This window comes from Mesocricetus auratus, unplaced genomic scaffold, assembly GCF_017639785.1.
Source record: "Mesocricetus auratus isolate SY011 unplaced genomic scaffold, BCM_Maur_2.0 Super-Scaffold_100025, whole genome shotgun sequence".
In the NCBI taxonomy this organism is placed as follows: domain Eukaryota; kingdom Metazoa; phylum Chordata; class Mammalia; order Rodentia; family Cricetidae; genus Mesocricetus; species Mesocricetus auratus.
In genome coordinates, this window is record NW_024429206.1 from 21,540,727 (window position 1) to 21,561,508 (window position 20,782).

Here is a 20,782-nt window from a genome sequence, read left to right on the forward strand (position 1 = left end):
CATGCATCTTTCTGTAACAGCACACAGACCAAAACACATTATCTTATTATTCTCTTGCTATTTCTGTAACTCATTTCCCAGCTTTCATTCTTCCCTCTTACAAAAAGAGGCAAAAAAAAATCAATGGAATAAGAATGCTGCTATTTTCTGATACAAATTAAACTCCACATCCAAACACAAACAGAATAACCAACAACATACGGATGTGCTTTCTCAATCTTACCTCCTAAGGGAAAAATCAACCAGATGGCAGGGGTGGGGAGTAGGGGGAGTCTACTGGTGTTTTCAAGAAACGGAGGTGGGAGGGGGTGGGCAGGCTTGATCCCCAGGCTCTCAAGGGAGAAGAGCCTCAGAATTTGCACTATTTCCATAAATGAGGACTGGCCTGATTTCCAGGCTCTGGAGGGAGAAGGATCCTGGCATTTGTGAAAAACCATTAGTGAGGTCAGGTCTGTGCCACCAACTAGCCAAATCCCATAAGTTCAGTATTCACATTCAAAAAGGTACCTGGGCACCAGTCCACATGCTTCATGTCAACAAACCAGATGATTAATGGTCAAGATACGGTCCGCCAACAGCTCTGAGTAGACACACACACACTGGTAAAGTGGGGTTATTAACATCTTAAAGGTCAACAACAGCACACTATCTCAGAAGTAAACACACTGGATTATGTTAATCAAGAAGTCTTTGAAGCACAGGGAGATACCTTCCCTCTCCACCACCACAACTAAAATGGGAAAGCAGATACCACCAAATGCTGACAAAACAAAACAAAAAACCCCAAGGAGCAACTAGAATGCTCACATCTGACTTTGTTAAACTGTAAAGGAGTTAAAAGTTAAACATGCAACTACTCGTGGCTCAGTGATTCCACAGCCACCTAGTTACTTGCCAGGATACTATCTGCTTGAACCCTGTCACATGGCATCTTTCTCTCACGCACCACTTTTCTTAAATTAGAACAGAAATCAAAACTCAAATGTTGTGAAATATTATTTTAAGATGCGTTACATTCGTTTACGCTGTGGAACTTTTTTTTAATGATGCAAAGATGTGTTGCATTTGTTTAATTCTGTGAAGCTGTGATACTTTGCCTGCCTAAAACACCTGATTGGTCTGATAAAGTCCTGAATGACCAATAGCAAGTCAGGAGAGGTGATAGGCAGGCAGAGAGAATAAATAGAAGTAAAGAAAGGTAAGCAAAAGTAGAGAAAATTAAAGCCCAGAGGTAATAGATAGATAGATGGGATAATTTAAGAAAAGCTGGTTAGAGGCCCAGTGGTGGTGGCGCACGCCTTTAATCCCAGCACTCGAGAGGCAAAGGCAGGCGGATCTCTGTGAGTTCGAGACCAGCCTGGTCTACAAGAGCTATTTCCAGGACAGCCTCCAAAGCCACTGAGAAACCCTGCCTCAGGAAAAAAGAGAAAAGAAGGAAGGAAGGAGGAAAAGAAAAGCTGGCTAGAAACAAGCCAAGCTAAGGCCAGACATTTATTTATAAGTGAAAATGACTCCATGTGTGATTTATTTGGGAGCTGGGTGGTAACCCCCAAAGAGAAAAAGAGTAAAAAGCAAGCAACTATACTCAAATATGCAAGTCAGACAAAAATGTCCATGGCAGAGGCTAGAGAGACGGCTTGGTGGCTAAAAGCATTCCTTGTTCACCCAGAGGATCCAGGTTTGGTTCTCAGCACCCACATTTAGATGGTTCACAAGTGCCTGTAACTCCAATTCCAAGGAATCCAACAGCCTTTTCTGGCCTCTGCCAGTACCTGTACACACACACACACACACACACACACACACACACACACACACACACACACACACAAATACTAAGTTTCTTTAAAAATGTCATTGCAGCTTTAACTATAATAGCCAAAAGCTGGATATGATCTGCTCATTGGATGAACGATGACTGAATGGAGTTAGTCACTGTTATCTACCCAGACAGAGAATGCTAATCAGCAATAAAAAGAAATGAAAGTGGGGCTGGAGAGATGGCTAAGAAATTAAGAGTGCATACTGCTCTTGCAGAGGACCTGAGTTCAATTCCTAGCGCCTACAAAGGGCAGTTCACGATTGCCTGTAGCTGCAGGAGATCTGACGCCCTCTTCTGGCTTCTGCAGGCATTGAATGCACATACACATCCACATACCCACACATACATACATAATTAAGACTAACAATAAAGTTGAGAAATAAGATAACATTCACCAGAGGAGCACTCATTATCCTTGCAGACTAGCCACCTGTTGTTTTCTAAATAAAAGTTTATTGAAACATAGCCACACTCAGTCAATTACATATTCCTACAGCTACTTTCTTCCCATGACAGCAGATTTAAGTAATTAGTTCAGAGCCTCAGTGGCTGCCAAATCTAACATACGTACTATCTGCTATGCTATAAAAACTGCACAACTCTGATAAAAATAAAAGGGGAAAGCATGCTGGATGGGAGGGAGAGAAGAACAAAGAAAGAAGGAACTATGTATCACAGGACTCTTTCTTGTGACATTCTTGACAAAACTAATTAACCAATTAAAAATGCCAGAATGGGGCTGGGGAGACAGCTCAATTGTCTGCCTTGCAAGCAAGAGGATCTGAGTTCTAACCCCAGAACCCACAGAAAAAACAATGCAGCAGTGGTAGCACATGCCTATAATCTCAGTACTTGGGTAGGGGGCAAAGACAGGAGAAGCCCTGTCAAAAATATAAGACGAGGAAGACCCTGTAGTCAATCTCTGGACCACATGCACACACACAACCCTGAGCACATGTGCATGCATGCATGCACGCACACACACACACAGAGAGAGAGAGAGAGAGAGAGAGAGAGAGAGAGAGAGAGAGAGAAGAAATAAAAAGAGAGGGCATTTTTCATAGGTGTGGAAGACTGACTAAGGGGACATAAAGAGATTCTCTGGGGAACAGACTTGTTCTCTATATCGATGAAGTAGGGGCTACATAATATGCACTTATCACAAAAGATCAAGCTACATACACAGAAGATCTGTGGATTTTTAGACCCGGCATAGTGGTGCATGTTTGTCATCGCAGCACTGGGGAGCAGGAGGATGTATAGATCAAGGTCACTTTTCAGCTTCATAGTGAATTTGAGGACAGACTTGACCTACATGAGATCTTGGGGGAAGATATGGGGGCCTATGAGATGACTGAACCTCTGAAGGCATTTTCTGATGAGCCTGGAATGGGAAAATGGGTGGGGAGCTTTCGCTGGGGACAGGGAGAAGGAGGACAATGCAGAATGAGATGGCGGGAGGAGGGATGGATAAAACTAAGGATGTCTAGAAAAGGCCTAGGAATCATGTTCTACATTTATCTAAGATTGTGTACAGTACACTTAAATGTATGTGTTTATAAACACACGCACACACAGTTTAAATGAAGCTATGCCACTATCAAGCATGAGAAACCTCTTTTTGAATAGTTTATCAGAGTAGTTCAAGTGACTCCAAAACAATATAAACTGTTGCTGTTGCCCTCAGTTGCCTTCCAGAAGTTGAGAGAAGTCCCTGTTTCTGAACACACCACGCGCTTTGGGACATAGGACTTGGTAGAACTGAGGAAGCTGTGCCTTGGCAGCCTCCTCTCTGAGGGCTAGCTTTCACAGTTCCAGAAGATGCTATACAAACTGCTAAGGGAGGAAAACAATCAGTAGTTGACACCTCGGAAGCACAACACTGGCCGGCACGGCAAGATACCCTTAAAGGTGCAACAGTGGCACTCACATCTTGGTCGTAAGCAACAGCTGTCTAATTGTACTGAAAGAGTCACTCAACCAGAGGGAAATCACACCTGGAAATGGAAACCCAGCCAGCTGCCCATGGTTAGTGAGGTCATGGATCTTAGCAAACAACTAAATGATGCCACTTCCGCTAAACCATTATAATTTTCTACTCGTTCTAAAAACGTATCCCCATACCCACAGGTAAGTGTGGCTCTCATCTGTCATCAAAGAAACATCACTTGCAGCAGATGGAGGCCATTCCACCAAGCTGCAACTGATTAAAATGCAGAAAACAACTGGCTGTGGGGGCGCCAAGCCCCAGCCGGGAGCACTGAAGAGGAGAGGGTGGAAAGATTCTAAGTCAGCAGACTGGGAGGAAATCTGATGCAAGGACGGTGTCTTCTAGATCTATCAGGGAAGCTACAGCCCTGAAATCTCAACACCACGACTGCCAAAACAAGGCCTGAACAATGACAACGCCAGTTGACATGCCAAGATGGATGGGGAAATTACAGAGGGTAATTCTAGAGCATAGACGGAGAATTAATCTTCCCCAGAGATGAACACCCTATTTGGCTATCCAATACCAAGTTGTCAGCCCTAAAAATATATACACACAAGGAGCACTAAGTAAACATAAGAGGTCATATTTCTATATTTATTTGTGTGTTTGTGTGTATGGTGTGTGGTGTGTCCATGTGTGCAAAACAATGGTGATTAAAGAAGAAGAAGCCATGAATTTGAGAGGGAGGCAGGGGAATATGGAAGGTCTTGGAGAGGGGAAGAGGGAGGAGGAAAATGATGTAATTATATTTTAATTAAAAATAAATTAAATTTAAAAAAGGAACATCAGAGTTTTAACCTCCTAAATTGCCCTTTATTACTCTCAAACTAAACTATTAAAGAACATTTTTAAAAAACATGAAAAAAAAACCAGGGACCTGTAAAATAACTCAGCACTTAAAGACACTTGCTGACAAACCTGAGGGCCCAAGTTCAATCCCCAGGACCCACACGGTAGAAGAAAGAGAAGGGACTCCAGCAAGTTGTCATCTGACCTCCACACACAACTATGGATTTCATTTATTTAAGACAATTGCATGCTAAATTAAAAAGTCAAAACAATTTATCCCAAGAACACCAAGATAGGATCGTTCTCTTCCCTTTGGACTCCATGTATCCCTAGCTTCAAATTAACATTCAAGACAACCTTGTGTAGATGTTCCTTAATAACCAGCTGTTCCTCAAAAAAATCATGTTCATATTTATTTCCCATCCAGTCTTTGCTCCAACATTCCTGAAAGACACACCCAATATGGTTAAAAAGTCCAAGTCAGAGAGGCTCACGGGGGAAGCAGCTTGAAACCAAGGCATCCCTTCTCCCTGTGACTTACCAGAGACAGACTTTAATGGAAGCCCTCAGAGCATGCCCAGAGCACCAATGATCATGAGGGGGCCACTTTCTATCATGCACAACTCACTGCACCACACTTTGATGACCACCCCCCCCTCTCTAAATGTAACTTCCCTCTAGGGAGCCACATCTACTAGCTACTTTCCTAATGGCCACAACAAAATTCCTGATAGAAGCAACTTTTGAGACCCGGACTCCTATGATAAAGTGGAGCCAAAGTAGGTCACCATCAAGCCTGGTAACTGGGGTTCAATCTCCACGATCCACATGGAGGAGGGAGAGAGTCGGCTGCTCCCAGTTGTCCCCTGACCTCCACACACGCATTGTACCGCACGCGCGGACACACACACACACACACACACACACACACTCCCCAGGCTACCCCTCCATTAAGGCCCTTACCTGTCCTCACTGGCCCCGTTTCTTATGAGATACTTTTGGCTAGGGAACCTCGTGATGTGTCCAAGGCGATGGATATGTCAATGTGTAAAGCGATCTGACCCTCCACGGGAAGCACAGTCATCCATCATTTTGCAGGGTCACTAGGGACAGGACAGTCTGTATCCAGGCCAGCAGGAGCTGGTGGGAAGCACACCCTGTACTCCCCCAAAGAATCCCACAGTGGAAGATGGATGAAGGGCGGAGGCGGATAATATTAGAAAACTATTTCAGAGGCTACTTTGTAAATGAACTACTGAGCCAAATTCCGAACGATATAAATAAGCAAAGCACACAGACTGCAGCAGAACTCAAGTTGGGGGAGGGGTCTCTACTAATCTCAAGTGTCTCAGAGAGGAGGCGTAACGGTCTGTGCCTGTGCGCATGCAAGCATGTATATGTGCACGAATGTGTGTGTGTGTGTGTGTTCATGCATGTGTGTGTGTGTGTGTGTGTGTGTGAATGCATGTAGAAGCCAGAAGATGACATCAGCTATTACTTCTCAGGAGCCTTGTGCCTGAGATATCACTGGCCTGGATCTTACAGAGTAGGCCAACTGATGGCCAATGATGGTCGAGTGTTGTTGAGAATTCTTTCCCCATTGAGATGTAAGCAATGCCCAAACCTTCCTCTTAAGGTCCCAACCATGAACTAAAGTATAACACTACCAGCATTCATCCTGGGAAGCAAATTAGCTTATTTATTGAACTTGCTTGCAGAGTATGGGTGAGGGGTTTCCTAAAGGAGCATAAGGGACCCCCCAGCAGTTGCACTGGGCAATCTTCACCCAGCATAGATGATGGCTTCCTGTTCTATTTTGCTTCCTGCAGCTGTGATAAAATACCACGACAAAAAACGAGGTGAAGAGGAAAAGGTTTATTTCTTTATATTTCTGGATAACAGTCCATTGGTGAGGAAAGTCAGACAGCAACCTGGAGGCAGGGACGGAGGTAGAGGCACAGAGGAATGCTGCTTACTGGATTGTTTCCCTGTCATGCTCAATGTGATTTTCACACAATCCAGGACCACATGCCCAGGCATGGCACCCCCCGCAGTGTGTGGGGTCCTCCCACATCAATCATTAATAAAAAAAAATGCCCTACATACTTGCCCAAAGGATAATCTGATGGAAGCAATTCCTCGATTTGAGGCTGCCTCTTCCCAGGCAACTCTAGTGATGCCATGTTTACAAAAACTAAACAACAGAGAGCCCCTTCAATTAACCTCCCCTGGGGTATATATTCCAGCACCTGCAAGATCCCAAGTTTCCAAGGTCACACGTAATTATGGCAGAGTTGTATTTAAGTGTCTGTGAGGAGTAGCAGGAATCTCCGATGAGGGTCTCTTTACCCTCCCTACCTCTCCTCTTGTGAGTGGATGTCAAGGGTCAACAGGCTGGACTCTCTTAGAAGCAGACACTGTTGCTTCTTCCATCAAGATGGTGGTTGTTTTGTTCAGAAGGACCTTGTTCTACAACACCAGGAATCCACCTGTCTCCACATCCCCGCCATAGCTACCTTAAAGAAAAACATGGGTTCCTGACATCAAACTTGGGTCCCAGTGCTTGCAAGCCAAGAACTTTACCAACTGAACCACCTCTCAGGCTCCGATATTCTCATCCTCTTTCTCCTAGATCTTCTCACTCAATTGCCAATTTTAAGGTGTCTAGCACAATTCAGGGATGGCTTCCCTTTTTGCACCCAATAGCTTCCTACACTGCAGCTGGGACTATTTGTTGCATAATCAAGTTTTGTCTTAAAATAGTAATCTAGGGACTGGGGAAGCGGCCTGAGTGCTTAAATCACTCAGTGCACACATGTACAGACTAGAGTAGTTCAGATGTCCAGAAACTACACAAATGTCAGTTGGGCATGGCAGTGGCCTGTAATTCCAGCTTTGGAAAAGCAGTGACAGGGGATCCCCAAAGCAAACTGTCTAGAGAGAGATCTTTTATATGGACAAGCTCTGGGTTTGACTGAAAGACCCTCCCTCAATGAGTAAGATGGAAAGAGAAACATTGATGATGCCCAATGTCCACCTTGGTCCTCCACTGTATAGACACAATAGGTACACATACGGGACAGCGGGAAGAAACATGCATATACACACATGCACACAACACATACGCATTAAAATAGTAAAGGGGGAAACAAAATACTAAATCCAGAAAGAAACAAAGCAGGGGATCTAGGACAGGGAGAATGAGGGACTGGAAAGATGGCTTCCTGTATGTGTCCACAAGGACAGAGTTGCCAGGTGACAGTATGCTCAACCTTTCTTGCCTTAGGGAAAATAAATATTTTCCCGAGACAACACCCGTCTTGACACAGAAGATCAGGATGTTAGGTTTGTTTGTTTGTACAGGTCCAAACTCTACTATCATTTCAGTACCAACTAGGAAAGTAATTCCTACCAACTCCCACATTAGGGGATTGAGTTTAGAGTTCCAGTAATGCTAGGACCATCTTCCCCTTTCCACTGTCTCAAGGGCCAAACAGTTCAGTAAAGGCCAATGAAAGATGGACATCAAACCTGGTAGACACTTAGGATCATGTTCAAGGTCCCATTCGCTTTGAATCTTAAATTTAAAATGCCCCAGCTTGTAGCCATGAAGTTCAACACAGGATAAAAGAAAAGATAGCAGGATACCTAGGCTGGTTAGGGGGAGGGAACTCTATCCTTTTTAGGGCTGCAGCAGAGGTGAGAGAGAGCAAAGACCATGTGTAAGCTGGAATCTTAGGCCATCTCCATCTTAGACTCTGGCCCAAGCGTCCCATTCTCCAGAAGAGAAGCAGGGGTGGATGAAGAATTGAGAGTGTGCCACTCAGTCTCCATTACTGTAGCAACACCCAGGATTATCAATGTCAAAGACAGCTCAGTGAGTAGAGGCGCTTGCTTCCAAGACTAATGGTGCCCGAGTTCTATCCCTGATGGAAGGAGAGAACCATTCCTGCAAGATGTACTCTATGTACTGCACACACACACACACACACACACACACACACACACACACACACAATAAAATGTTTAAAGAACAGAAAGAAAGAAAGAGAGAGAGAGAAAGAAAGAAAGAAAGAAAGAAAGAAAGAAAGAAAGAAAGAAAGAAAGAAAAATGCCTCAGTTAATAGTGTATACTGCTCTTGCAGAGGACCTGAGTTCAGTTCCTAGAACACCAGGTGGTCATAACCACCCAACATACACATAATTAAAAACAAAATAAATCTTTAAAAAAGAAGAAGAAGGGAGGTTTGTGTTGGCTCACAGCTTTGGAGGTGACAGTCCCGGACTCTGTGGACCTGTGATGAGGCAGCACACCATGGTGGCAGTTACCAGCATGAGAAAAGCAGAGGAAGAGGAAGAGGAAGAGGAAGAGGAAGGAGCTGGGGTCCCACACCTACAAATGCCCTACCAAGTCACCTCTTCAGGGTTATATCATCTCCCAACAGCACCAAACTAGGACGAATCTTTCACACACAGGGGCTTGGGGGAGGATAGTGGTAGCATTACAAATTGAAGCTATAACAGAAGGGATGCAATTTTACCTTCTAGTTTGAAATAAGAAAGTAAAAGTATCACACATATACACATAGATGGGCCGGCAGTTATAAAGTTAATTTTAGTGTTTATGGCCAAATAATATTCACACACACACACACACACACACACACACACACACACACCACACACACACACTTTATCCAGTCATCTTTCGATGGGCACTGTCTTGGTCACTATTGTATTGCTGTGAAGACACATCATGACCATGACAAAGGAAAGTATTTAATTGGGGATTGCTTATAGTTTCAGAGGCTTAGCCCATTATCATCGTGGCAGGAAGCATGGTAGCATGCAGGCAGACATGGTGCTGGAGAAGGCGGCTGAGAGTTCCACATCTGGATCCACAGACAGTGGGAAGAGAGTCACACTGGACCTGATTTGGGCTTTTAAAACCTCAAAGACCCCAGTGGCACACTTCCTCCAACAAGGCCACATCTCCTAATTTTTCTCAAGAAATGCCACTCCCTGACGACTAAGAAGTCAAATATATGAGTCTATGGGGGTATTCTCATTCAAACTGCCACAAACCCCTAGGCTACTTCCATACCAGAGATATGAAGACATCTCTAGTAGGTTGAGATTCTTTTGGGTATGCCCAGAAGTGGTGCAGCTGGTCAGTGTGCTTTGTCACTTCTTACAGAAGAAAAGCAGACACTTGACTCTATCCTGGGGGAGATCTCTGAGTCAGGTCTCAGAGTCTTGGTGAGCAATGCTTAGAATCCGTTCTCACCTGTGAGAATCACATTGAATGGGGGAGTCATCCAAAGCACTCAATAGGCCTTTCAACTTCCAACACATGAGTTCGGAAGAATATGTTACCCAGACATGTATCTGGGTGGAGAGACAGGAACCAAGGGTCAACAGCAAAATCTAGGTCCAGGCCAATGGGCCTGTTTGTTGTTCTCAAGAGCTCCTTGAGACAAAACTATGTAAAGTGAAATACATGCAGTATTCAAAGGAGCTGTTACTAACCCTCCCCACCCCACAGCTTAGCTTGTAAGCCCTGAACACACTGAGTTGTTCCTACACATGGAGGCATTATATTCTAAATAACTCAATAAAATTCTCTAACAAGTTGGCATGGTGACCAGAATATGCTTCCAGATGACACACAGATCATGATTCTGCAGTTACCTAGTGAGCATCTGTAATCCCAAGAGGACCACACCCCACAACCTGTCAGCTGCTGAGCCTCCCAGTATTGCCTTCCCCATAACCCTGGATCCGCTGTACAGTTGGAACACTGTTACATGGTTTTCTCAAAATGTTACCCATGAGGCTCTTGAAACATGATTCTTGGTTGTGGAGCATAAGTAAGCCATGAAGAAGATTCATGTGTGTGTGTGTGTGTGTGTATGTGTGTGTAAAGATATATATATATATACATATATATATGAAATTTTGATTAATGATCCCAAAGATATCCCTGACAATACTAGGCAAAAAAAAATCTTTGTGCAAAATCCTTCACTATTACCAACTCCAAGGAAAAAGCAGGTAGGAGAGTTCATTAAATGGGTCCTTGGCTTTGTGCAACTGATTCTCAAGGTGCAGCCCAGGGCCAGTGACCTCACCCTGATAACTGCTGTTAGTCAAAAGTATAAATTCAGGTCAATGAGATGGCGCAGTAGTTAAAGACACTTGCTACCCGTTCTGATGACCTGAGTGTGATCTCCTGAGTCCAAGGAACGACGGAAAGAGAACTGACTCCACAGTGATGTCCTTTGACTTTCACTTGTGTGCCATGACACGCATACCCACGCCCACTTCATACATACCCACTATAATACTTTTTTAAAGTTTTTTTTTTTTAACAGTGCAGATTTGGGAGCCACCCGTGACCTATTGAATCAGAAACTCCACTGAGGCTCAGGCCAATAAATGATGCCTGTATAATACAGATCACAAGAAAGGTGCTGGAAGCATGGTCACCAGAAGACAGAAGAAAATAGTGCATTCCTTAAGGGTCAGTCTGTGGTTTAAGCCAGGGAAACGCTATCCTTATCACCAGTGGGTTTATTTTAACTTTACGTAGTAAACACTGTCTCAGTGTGTGTTGTGCTGCCGTGACAAAACACAGTTGGCTAGGAACCGAGGAGATGGACCAGTGGGTAAAGTGCTGGCCATGAAAGAGCAGGGATCTGAATTCAGATCCCCAGTGCTCATGCAAAAAGCCAGGCATGCCACTATAACCCTAGACACCACACACACTCAACTCAAATAAATCAAGCTGTGCACAGTGGCACTCAGGAGGCAGAGGCAGGCGGATCTGTGTGAGTTTGAGGCCAGCCTGGTCTACAGAGCGAGTTCCATATCAGCCAGGGCTACATAGTAAAAAACTGTATCAAAGAAAAAGATTTTTTTTAGTTGCTGAAAGGAGAGGAGGGGGATTGGAGAGACGGCTTACCAGTTAAGAACACTTGCTGCTCTTGTAGAGGAACTGGGTTTGATTCCCATCATGGGAGCTCACAATCATCTGTAACTCCAGTCCTCTTCTGGGCATACGTGCAGGCAAAACACGCATACGCACGAAAAGTTAAATTGAAAAGAGAGAGAGAGAAGAGGGGTTTCAAACCTCCCAGGCTTGGAGGCTGAAGTCTAAGTTTGGGTGGTCCCATATGTTTGGACCCCGGTGAATGCTTCTGTGAGAAGAGGCAAAGATGGACAGATAGAGCCAGAGCCAGAGCCAGAGACCGAGAAAGGCAGACCATATGGCAAGAAGGAAAGCAGAAGGCTGATTTGAAGAGGAGTCAAGCTTGCTGTTTTACAACCGCTCTCTCTATGGGGAATTAAGTCGCTCTTACCACATCTAACAACCCCCAAACCAGATTTAATCCTTTCAGGTGGCCACAACTTAATCTGTGCCCTCTAGGCCCCACCCCTCAGATTTTGCCTCCTACAAAGGTTACAATACCTGTTTCCAGGGCAGGAGTCTTTGGGGGACAAGCCACGCCCAAACCACACCAAGCATTATATGTCGAGTCCCCCTCCCCCAAATCCCAGGATCCAGTTCAGTGAAAGAATGGAAAAAGAAGGTTTCCTGCGGGCTGGCTTACTCAGTAAAGTGCTTGTCACACAAGCACACAGACCTGAGTTCCATCCCACAGAACCCACAAAAAAGGCCAAGCACAGCAGGCACCCACTTATAGTTCCCATTCTGGAGGGGTGGAGACATGCAGATCTCTGGGTGATGAGCAAGTCAGGCCAAATTGATGAGCTCTGTGATCAGGGAAATACCCTACCTATAAATGAATGAATGAATGAATGAATAAAATAAATAAATAAATAGATGTGAGAACAATTAAAGGGACACCTAATGTCACTCTCCACCTTCCACATCTACGAGCACACACATGCAACTACACACGTGTGCATGCACACATACCGCAGAGGAACACATGCATACACATCACACATACATGCATACATACATATATACATACATACACACACACACACACACACACACACACACACACACACGGAAATCTCAATGTTGAAATTAGAAACTATGTAAATAATCACGTAAGAACTCTAGAAAAGCAAAGCACACTAACTGGACAAGATTAATAACAATGGAAACCAGCAAACTAGCCATCAGAAGGTCAGGATAATCAGTAGAAATTGTCACGTTAAAGAAAGAAAGGGGAGCACGTCCTTAATCCCAGCACTTAGGAAGTAGAGGCAGGTGGATCTCTGGGAGTTTGAGGCCAGCCTGGTCTACAGAGTGAGCTCTGCGATACCCTGGGTTGTTACACAGAGAAATTCAGCCTCAAAAAAAAAAAAAGAAAAAAGAAGAGGAAACTTATGAAAAATGAACAGAGCTCCGTAGGTCTGTGTGACAGTACCAACCAGCTCATTACACATGTCATTGGAGTTCCAGATGAAAAAGGGGGAAAGAATTGAGCAAAAAAGATGAAGAAAAATACCTCCACCTTCCTAGTCTGTTGAAAATCAATTTGATAGACACAAGCGCAACAAAACCCAAGCAGGATAAATATTAAGATAAACACATTTTAACATCTTGAAAATAGAGGGGGAAATGGCATGTTGCATACAGGGGAACAACAATACAGATAACAGCGAGTCTCTCATCAGCAGCTATAGAGGACAGTATAATGATATCTTTAAAAATCCTACACGACTCCTCCTGCGAAATAACCCATCAAACATGAAAATGAAATAAAGGTGTCGCAAGAGAACAAAGTTGGAGAAATTTGTCGCAAGCTGAATCACGCCATAAGGCATTCTAAGGGGTGGAGAGATGGCTCATTGCTTGAGAGCACATACTCCCCTTGCAGAGGGCCCAAGTTCATTTCCCAACAACCAACATCAAGAGCACACTGTGGCCCCTGACACTGGCTGCAGAGGGATCTGGCCTCTGTAGGAAATCCACTCCCATGGCTAAGTATAAGTAAACAGGAAATTAATCTTTCTTTAAAAAAACCACTTCTAAAGGAATCTCCTCTTTCTGAAGGACAAATATCTCTGAATATTATCTCAAATATGCAAGAAGAAGTAAAGAACATTGTGAACGATGTGTACCCACCCAGAAGTCTCTGAATTAACAACAGGACACTGGAAATCATATCTTTCAAAAGGTCACCCAAATTACCAAAAGGTCAGCTAAATCACCAAGCAAGCAAGCACTGTACTCATGGCTTACTTTCTGTAACTTGAGTAGTAATAAATATATATATATATATATTACATCAAATTTAATGTGTATTTTACAGTTCTGTAACTCTTTCCAAAACATTTCAAGAAACGAAGCCTATTTTTTTTAAGTTCCCAGTGTGCACAGTCTCCTCACTATATTCTACCCAGTGTTGTGTATATGAAGTCTGTCAGGCTAGATTCAGTTGAATGACCTTACTTCTCTTGGTAAAGGAAGGGCAGGTATTCTTTATCTGAACCCAGAGGCAACAGCAAAGCCCAGTAAACACATATTGCCCATGCTCTAGCTCACAGCCTTGTCTCTTCTGCAGCTTGAGTTTAGTAATTGTAGCCCAAACATCTTCATTCCTACAGACAAAACTGTATTTCATGGTGGCATACTGTTTATTTTCATTGTCACTGTTTCTATTGCTATGATAAAATGCCCTGACAAAAGCAATCTAAGGAAGAAAGGGTTTTCTTTTGCTTACAGTTCTGGGGGAGGAAAGGCAGATAAAGTCCATGTCCACAGAAACATGAGTCACAGTCAGAAAGCAGATATCCATTAGTAGGACACGGAACTAGTCTGCAAACTCTCAAGCCCCACCCCCAGGGACCCTCCACCAAAGGTCCATCTCCGAAAGGCTGGACACCACAGCTCCACCAGCAAGGGGCAACATGTCCAGACACGCAAGCCTGTGGGGGACAGTTTTCTTTCACATCACAAGAGGGAGAGCTGGTGGATCAGATGCTATTCCCACCCTGGCAACCACAAACCTGGCAGAAACAACATGAGGGAGGAAGGGTTTCTTTGGGCTCACAGTTTCAGAGGGCACAGCCTATCACCGTGGGAAAGACCTGCTGGATTTACTCAGGCTATGGTGATGGAAGAGTGTGTATGGCAGAGGCCATCCACCTACAGCAGCCCAGAACTAGAGGCCTAGTTACAAAACAACAAGGCTCACCCCAAGTGACCCACTCCATCCAGCCGGGTCTCAACTTCTAACGGTTCCATGACTTCCTCCAACAGTACCAACATCTGGAGACCAAGCGTTTAAGATGAGCTTGTACAAGGTGTCTCATGATCAAACTGTGACAGTTGCTCTTCTATCTACTGGAATTCCCTAAGGTCTCATCATAGTCTCATCACATCAACTCAATGCTTTCCTGCTGGGCGAACTGAACAACTCCAAGTCCTGAGTGACTACCCTAACACCACACAGCCAAGCCAGCGCTGAGAGCCACTTCATGCCCAGCGTGCTTCAGAACACATCTAAAGCTGGCTGCCTCGGCATGGGCTCAGAGTTCACAGCAGACTTCTGTGGAGACCCAGAGAGACCAGAAAATCCCACTCAATCCAACATTGTCCAAAAGCTCCTAGAAAATGCTTGTCCATTCTCATTGAAGCTACATCTGTGGGTCTGTAGCTCCTAAAGCTGTAAGCATCCCCTAATGAATCAAAGAGACCCCAGACCAAACTCTTTTCCCAGTAACTCCCTTTTCCTGGCAGACTTTGTCCTGCCAGTCACATTGACCGCCCTCTACCCTCCCCCAGATTCGCAAAGCAGAAATCTGAGTATCAGTTCCCATCCCTTGCCGTTCCTTGTTCTCCACATCCAACTTTCAAACCTCGCTGCACTTACTTTTCCTCTTTTGCCATGAAATACCCGAAGCCATGTAAGTTTACCAAGAAGAAAATTAGCCCGTATTTCTTGCATTCGTTAGTTTTTCTTGTGCTTCAGCAAAATGCTTGGCAAAAGAAACTTAAGGACGAACGGGTTTACTGCGGATCACAGCTTGAGGGTGCACAGTCCATCGCGGTGTGGAAGGCATGGCGGCAGGAGCGTAGAGCGGCTTGTCAGACCGTATCCACAGTCAGGAAGCAGAGCGAGATGAATGCTCGCACTCCACTTGCTAGATGAATGCTCGCACTCCAATTTCGAGATGTAATGCTAGCACTCTAATTGCGAGACAAGTGCTAGCACCCCACTTGTGAGATTCTCCACCTCTTTGTCCATTTTGGTGCAGCAGCCCATGGAATGGTGCCGCCCACATTCAGGGTGGGTCTTCCCTCCTCCATGAGCTCAGAAGTCCTCTCACTGACGTACGAAGAGAGCTATCTCCTGGGCGACTCTCAGTCAGTCGCGCTGGATGGACAGTAAGTCCTAACCACCGATGCTCTGGAGGCTTAGATCGCCGCACTGCTTTCTGATCACCTGCTACCTATCTCGAGGTCTGTTCAAGAGCAAGAGACAACACAGCAAATCAAGAAGCTACCATGAGAGGCGGAGCCAGGGTGCCCTTCCTAAAGCAACATTCTCAGAGGGCTGGGGAGACCGCTCAGTTTGCAGAGCGTTTACCCTGCAAACATGAGGACCAGAGCTTGATCCCTCAGAATCTACATTAAAAAAAAAAAAACCTGGACATGGTGGCTCATGCTTGTAATTCTAGTCCTAGAAAGATAAGAGACAGAAGGATCCTAGATCTTGCTGTTCAGCCATCATGGGCAAACCAGTGAGTTCTAGATTCAGTAAGCCATTCTTTCTCAACCTGATGTTGACCACTGACCTTCACACACATCATGCACATGCACTTGGAAGTATTAAGTGCATATACGAAGAGAGTACATACATACGTGTATGTATACACACACATAACCCTAGAACTCTAGAGGTTGAAGCAAGAGAATTGGGAGAGTATGACTCTAGCCCAGACTGCGTAGGAAGACCCTGTATCAATTTACAAAAAAAAAATGGGAGGAAAAAGAGGAAGGGAAGCCACAGATGAGGGAGGAAGGGAGACAAAGGTGTAACCTTTATGGAAAAATAAGGCTAAACCAATAGAAAATCAAAGCTGGTCGAGGAGAATTCTATAGAAACTCGAGACTCTCTCTGAAAATGTTCTGGCTGTGAAATCCCCAGACTCCTATGCCCTCCCCCCCTCAACTGGCTATGCTTTTACTAATTCTATCACAATAATTAAAGACAAGCCATCACCCGGCCCCGCACCAACAGTAACCCTCGTCTTCAGCCCACGCAGCTGCGTGTATGGCTAATATAGTTACAAGTGATTCCAAGCTGTCCCTGGCAGCAGCCCAAAATCCTTTTCAAATACAGCAAAAGCAAATAGCACAAGGACTTCAGAATCAGAAGAAAACAAAAAAATCCTTTGGCACGACATCGCAAATCCCATTACAGTGGGCTGCACGCTTGCAAATTGTCCAAATAGATTAAAAAACCCAGTCTCCGCTCATTTTGCATTCTATGATAGCTACAAGCAGGGATCGAGGAGAATGGAGTAGGGGACACGGTAGCGGTAATAAGTGAGTTCACCTCACACAGTAACAGGCAAGTAATTGGAAATCAAAATTTTCTAATGAGAATACGTCTAATGAAATTTAAATTCTGTTTCTGAAATAATTATTCATATAGATAGCCTTTGGCCTATTTTTCCCCCCAATCCTCTTGGGTTTTGATTCCCTCAAACTCACTAGGTATTTAAAGGAAGGAAAACTCCAGATTCTGGGCATAGTGGCTCAACCCTGTAATCAGAGTACCTGGGAGGCAAAACCAAGAGTTCAAGGACACCCTCAGTTATATACAGACCCTGGACTACAGCAGATCATCTTTCTAAAACACAACTATAAAAAAATAAAATAAAATAAAAATCCCATACAGGCTTTCAATTAACTACATTTATTGGGAATTCACTGTAACTTCTAGCACAAAACAAAACAAAATAAAATGGAAGAAAAGAACAAAGCAGTACTGGATGTTTAAAATAACTATAAACTGGGACTTGGAAGATGGCTCAGTGCTCTTGGAGAAGACCAAGTTGAGCTCCCAGCACCCAAGTTAGGCAGTTCGTAAACCCCTGTAACTCCAGGTCTGGTGACCTCTTCTGACCTCCACGGGCTCCTGCAAGCACATGCTGTACAAATATTCATGCAGGTTCGCATGCATACACATAAATTTAAACATAACTTCTAAGTAAAATACTTAAAGCCTGGGCCGGGGAGGGCATTCACTGGTAGAACGATTGCCTGGCATGCACAAAGCCCGGGTTCTAGGCCCCACCACTTCGAAACAAAAGAAAGTATTAAAGGGAACTGTAGCTCAGTAGAGGACCACTTGTCTAGCTTGTGCAATGCCCTGGATTCAACAACCAGCACAATAAATACACAGATAAATAAGTATAATGCAGAAGCCTGTAAACCAACATCTTCAGAGCCAAGGTCAGGAAGACTATGAGTTTGCGGAGAGTCTGGGCTACCTACAGAGAGCCTGTCTCAAAAATAAACAAAACCAAACAATAAAAGGGGGCTGGTCATAGTTCAGTGGGAGAGAGCTTGCCTAGCATGCAAAAGTCCATTTCTGGGGATCAAAAGACACAAGATCTCTGTCTCCTGAAGATAATACCTTCAATTTAGGGGGGAAGGACAATCACACTCCCAATTAGCCATCAGTATGCTAATACTACTGCACCAGGTACCCAGTCATTTTTGAAGACATCCATGTACCCAAACACACATTCAAGTGTTGTCTTTAACACAGCCTCCTGGACCCCAGGTTGGCCTCACATGTTTTACACGAGGCTGCCTTTAAACCCCCAATCCTCCACCCTCCACCTCCCCAAGTGCTTGGGTCGCAGTAGTGCCCATTCCAAACCAGCAGAGACACAAGGCAGTCAGAATCCCCGGGCCTCATAGACAGCAGAGCCATACACGACTCAGCTCTACTGAGGGACCTGCGAGCCGTCAGCTGGATCTGAGCCATCTGTTAGTATAAAAAACTGTCCCAAGTCTGAGGAAAGAGCCACACCAAAGGAGGCTAGGAGGCAAAAGTGTGTGCCTGCCCCCCACCCCGCCTCCCACCCCACCCCCGCCATGGGGACAGGAACAGTATCTGCTGTCACCAGCCTCTGAAAGCTGAATTCGGCAGGAAATGAAAAGGCCTGTGGCCTCGCTCCCCGAATGAGATTGCATCCAAAATTCATTTGGAAGTGCTGGGAAGCAGGTGTGCTGACTCACGCCTGTCATCCCAGAGCTCAACAGACACAGGATCTTCAGGAGTTCAAGACCAGCCTGGGCTAGAGAGGAAGTCACCATAGATACTACGTGGGTCTCAACCTTCTGGTAACTTCTTTGTCCTTGGCCTCTCATGTGCAGGGTTACAGATGTAAAGCACCATGCCTGGTTTCCTTTTGCTTTTTGAGACAAGATCTTGCTATGGAGCCCACTCTGGCCTGGGATCACGTAGCCCAGGCTGGGATCAGGCTTGAGGCTATCCCACCTGCTTTGACATTCTACGTGCTGAGATGATGGACATGTGCCATCAGGCCTCCAGGGGAGGCAGCTTTAAAGTAGGAAACACATACTTAAAACACACATATTCAAACTTGAAGCGTAGTGCTCTTTCTAGAAGGGTAGGTACTTGTCAGGTGGTGGTGGGCACTCGGGAGGCAGAGACAGGAGGATCTCTGTGAGTTCCAGACCAGCCTGGTCTATAGAGCTAGTTCTAGGACAGGCTCCAAAGCTACAGAGAAACTCTATCTTAAACCCCTCCCCACAAAAAAGAAGGGTAGGTGTCCCTGTCAATACAGCACCAACTCTGCTGCTCCAGTTTGGAAAAGCTGTCTCCTGGTAACTATCTCTGCTGCTGTGAGTGCTGGCCCCATGGTATAAATGCATTATTTTTAAGCTCTTATTCTGAAATATTCATCTCCTTGAAGTAGGTCGGTATTTCAAGGCCCAGTTCCTCTTTGAACCTATTCCTTCTTTCTCCCCTCTCTCCTAATCGTAGTGTGTGATGCATTCGAAGCGTGAGATCTAATTCCACTTAATTTCATCGATTACTTCCACAGGCTCCTGATTTCTCATGCAGATAGATTCATGTTTATTTCAGAAAGAGAAAACAAAACAGCCTTTTTTTTTTTTTTGGAGAATGCTTTCAAAATGGAGGAAGGGCTGGGGGAGCCACCATGGCATTATTCAATTATAAATGAGCTATGCAATATTTAAATCACTCACTAGCAATATGATGGGCTTTAATCTGCACTAGAGCACAGCAAACATCCTTAGTTGGCTTAATATCATCTTTCAAAGGCAATGGGGGACTGGAAAGGTGGCTCAGCAGTTAAGATCACTTAACTGTTCTTGCAAAGGACCCAAGCTCAGTTCCAAGATGGCTCACAACCACCTGTAACTACAGCTCTAGGGAATCCAGCGCACTCTTCTGGCCTCTGTGGGTACTGCACCCATATGCAATACCCACAGGACAAATGCATACACAGAATTCAAAAATAAAATTAAAAGTGAATGAATAACTGGGATGATGACAAAATAAGGATCTTCTCACATTCACATGCACTCACACTGTCACCAAATTGCCTAACTGTATACCTAACCTTTGTCCCCTCCATGAGTTTCATACTGAAAACAGACTGCATCTTGCAAGCTCTGGGGATTTGTACTTCCCCCGCATAGCCTATCTCTGCAAATATTCTTATTGTAGGACAGGCTAGTGAGTAACTCCTTATGTAACCCAGGCTGACCACAAAGTTGCAATCCTCCTGCCTCAGCCTCTTACACACTGGTAATACTGGGGATTGGACCTAGGGCCTCACACATGCTAGGCTAGTGCTCTTTTGACTTTTTATTTATTCTGTGTGTCTGTGCAGTTGTGTGTACCTGTACGTGAGTCTACAAAGTTCACATTTGATGCCAGGTGTCTTTCTGTATCACTCTCCACTGAGCCCCAGGTTCCGGTCATCTCCGTCCACCCAGTTACAGGCACACACCAGCACACACAGGGTTTATATGGGTTTTGAAGATCCAAACTCAGGTCATCATGCTTGCACAGCAATTATTTTACCCACTGAGCCGTCTCCCCAGCCCCTGGATCTCTACTTTGAGATACGGTCTCACTAAGTTGCTTAGCTTGGCCTTGAGATTACTCTGTACCCCA

The 20,782-nt window shown here is 44.7% G+C and overlaps 1 protein-coding gene and 1 long non-coding RNA gene across 2 annotated transcripts in view; both read right to left on the reverse strand.

Moving 5' to 3' along the window:
- Positions 1-7,959, reverse strand: part of LOC121134070 — a 66,232-nt gene extending 58,273 nt beyond the window's left edge. Inside the window, exon 1 of the long non-coding RNA XR_005871099.1 lies at positions 5,568-7,959. This is a non-coding gene — a long non-coding RNA (uncharacterized LOC121134070). The remainder of the gene's footprint in view (positions 1-5,567) is intronic.
- The window catches only part of Galnt17 (polypeptide N-acetylgalactosaminyltransferase 17), a 397,683-nt gene that overhangs the window by 349,376 nt on the left and 27,525 nt on the right, over positions 1-20,782 (reverse strand). The gene's annotated exons all lie outside the window — the stretch shown is intronic.